At 30.9% G+C, this 3,144-nt stretch overlaps 1 long non-coding RNA gene across 2 annotated transcripts in view; it reads right to left on the bottom strand.

The window, feature by feature from the left end:
* LOC106459316 overlaps positions 1-3,144 on the bottom strand; it is a 23,331-nt gene that overhangs the window by 9,276 nt on the left and 10,911 nt on the right. For both annotated transcript variants that reach the window (XR_001290824.2, XR_002610551.1), the window contains exon 4: positions 2,472-2,603. This is a non-coding gene — a long non-coding RNA (uncharacterized LOC106459316). The remainder of the gene's footprint in view (positions 1-2,471; positions 2,604-3,144) is intronic.

The following is a 3,144-nucleotide window of genomic DNA, read 5'->3' as shown; positions in this document are numbered from 1 at the left end:
TACCACCCATCGCCAACTCTTGGGCTACTCTTTACCAACGAAAAATGGGATTGACCATCACATAATAATGCCCCCTCTCCCCCAACTGAAAGGGTGAGCATGTTTGGTGTGACGGGGATTCGAACCCGCGACCCGCAGATTGCGAGTCAAGTCTTGTTCAGTATCACAAATTTGAGTGTCCACAAAACGAATTCATGTAGCTTTCAAATATGCATCTTAGACCACAAAAATACAACCGTCACTAGAACAGAATGTCCCAAAAGTACTATAATTTATCCAGCTTTCTAAGTAGGCTATAAATGAGTTAAAAAATTCCCTTAGTATTTGGAGCACCAAAATATGATCACCAAATACCAAGTAATTCCACTGGCTAATAGAGCCACACAAATTAAACAAGAGGTGAAGAGGAATGATTATCCTATTAGTGTGGTTAAAAAATACTTAAAAATGATAAATTGATAGAATAAAAGAAAAATCATTCAGATAATTTGATTTATTGTATAATTCCTTATGCACCTGCCCTATCAAGTATGATAAAAAGGCTTTGGAAAGAAATAGAAAGGATCTACTAGCTTCCAGTTGTAGGAAAATTTTTATTCTTCCCAGGAAAAAAAGATTAATATAATCTTTAAAAATAGAATTAAACTGACTACTATTGAGAAAGAAGTCGTTTACACTATAGAATGTACAAACTGTAATAATCTCTAAATAGGTGAGACTGGTAGAAATTTAAGTATTAGAACAACAGAACATGGGCATGCTCTGCCACATGTCTACCAACATTTTAAAGATACTAAATATTGTAGTGAAAATAAAATTCTTAAAATTATTTGTCAAGAACATAATATTAATAAACGTAAAATAAAAGAAGCCATTTTAAGAAAGAAATACAAACCCTTAATTAATAAAACATAAAGAGTAGGTTTATACTTATGCTAGCTCAAGGCTATATGGTTGACATCACTAACTGGGTGTACTTAAGTGTCATGTACAATTGTGCTGAATACCTGATGATGTCACGTTAACAGTGGCAAAACATTGTTTTTAAACGATATATTTTTTCTATCCCATTTTAGCAGTTTTTGAATTTTAAACAAGGACTCGTAAAATTTATGTAGAAAAGATTTACTCTTTCTTTTCGTTACATACATGTCCATCAGCCATATAAAGTTGATTAGCAAACAATCTTGAGTTAGAGAGAGGAATGGCTATTCTGGTGGTTTTGACAAATTTATTGATACCTCAGCTAATAATGTTTTAGATTCTTGCACGTACAGCTTATGTTTCTAACTGGTTGTAAAAAGAAGCAGCCTACTTTTGATACTAGAAGATTTTGAAGTAGATTAATCAGAGCTCAAACATGTTGCATGACACAGAAAAAGAGAAGATTAAGAATTAAAAAAAAATTTTTCTTTAAGAAATTAAGGCCTTCGTAAAATGCATGCACTAAGATTACTGCCCCTTACAGAGGTTTGACAGCTGGTCAAACTGACCAAGCATCAACCTATTTTTCAAACAATCTGACTTTATTTACCAATTAATGGAAATGCTGCATAATATAATGTAATAAATAACGGATACTATAAACAACATATATTATGATCTTGAAACACTAAATATTTCCAGTTTGATAAATGACCAGACATGTACAAACAATATTACTACTCAAAATAGTGTATTTAGGTGGTTTACACTCACAAAAAAAGAAACCTATCATTCTATAGGTATTTGAAGAACTTGTAGCATTCCGCCTAAATACACCATTTCAATTTTCAATACCTCACTACTATAAAAGCTTGGTTTGGTCTGAAATTTTGTTGGTGGTAGTCTCCAGGGTCACTGATGAGGAGTGGAATTCTCCGAAAGACACTCACAGACACACCCCCCAATGAAAGAATAGACCGTTCCAAGCTTTTACTTGTTGTTAAACAAATGTTTAAACAACTCTATACAATATCACTACTATGCTGTTGCATTTGACTCTCAAATGAACCAACTTATTATTTACTACCAATGTGGTCCATATATTTCTTAATATCCAGTAATTTTATATTATTGCCTGTTACAACACACAGTTTAAAGAACTCACTGAAAAGGGTGAAATCACTAAGTTGCTATTTAAGATATGTAGGAAATCTCAGCAGTATTTAGTGAAATTAACTGCAATTTTAGTGTGTGTCCAACAAAGTCACAAGCAATTCCATGCATAAATTCTTTAGAAAATTATTTTCAAAAGAAAATGGGTCCATATGGGACCCCAACTGTAGTTTGAAGGTTTAAAAAATGGGTACATATGGAACCCCAACTGTAGTTTGAAGGTTAAAAAAAAAGAGTTTGGTATAATGTAAACTTATAAAAGTTTTACATTTATTTGTACAGATTAGTTTTTTTGGTATTAATTTCTTCTTCACCTTAAAAATAGTGTAGGTAATATAGAATTGTAATAAAAGATTAAGTTTTGCTCCACTCACTTCTCCACTGAAAATTGTTGACTTTTTCAACAGTTCACCAGAATTTTCTAGAAGTAGATCTTTTTTTCAGTAACAAGAAAACCTGAATGCTTTTCCACTGAGGATGTTCTTGTCAACCATTCCTCGAAATATCTGTAGTAATAATAGTAGCGATTGTAGTAAGAGTATACCAAATTGCACTTCATTTTAAAAACTTAAAAGTTGATAATTTAAAGTTTAACTTTTCAATTACAAAAGAATCGTGTGGAATTTTTTCGAGTAACATTATTTAACTAAGATTGGTAAAAAAGCTTCAATATTCATAACTTTTAAACATTTTTCTGTTAAACTATTTTGAACAGAGTTGAATATATCCTTTTGACAAAAACCTAAATATTCTTCTAATAAAAGGCTGGTAGAATTTCTACAGCAAAAACTAACATAACCTTTTATTATTAAGTAAATACATTCATGTTACAACTTCACCCAATTTAAACACCTGCAGCCAATAATATTTATTGGTATAGGATAAAAAAAATATATATACATATATATATATATATATATATATACACACACACACACACTATTTATTTGTAATCCTTACAAAACTACTTGACTATAAGTTGTCAGTAATGAACAAACTAAAAGGAACAAAGTACTTAATAAAATGTGACTTATCGCCCAATATAAT

This window comes from Limulus polyphemus, unplaced genomic scaffold (assembly GCF_000517525.1).
Source record: "Limulus polyphemus unplaced genomic scaffold, Limulus_polyphemus-2.1.2 Scaffold591, whole genome shotgun sequence".
NCBI classification, from domain to species: Eukaryota; Metazoa; Arthropoda; class Merostomata; order Xiphosura; family Limulidae; genus Limulus; species Limulus polyphemus.
This window is presented reverse-complemented; position numbering and strand designations above follow the sequence as displayed.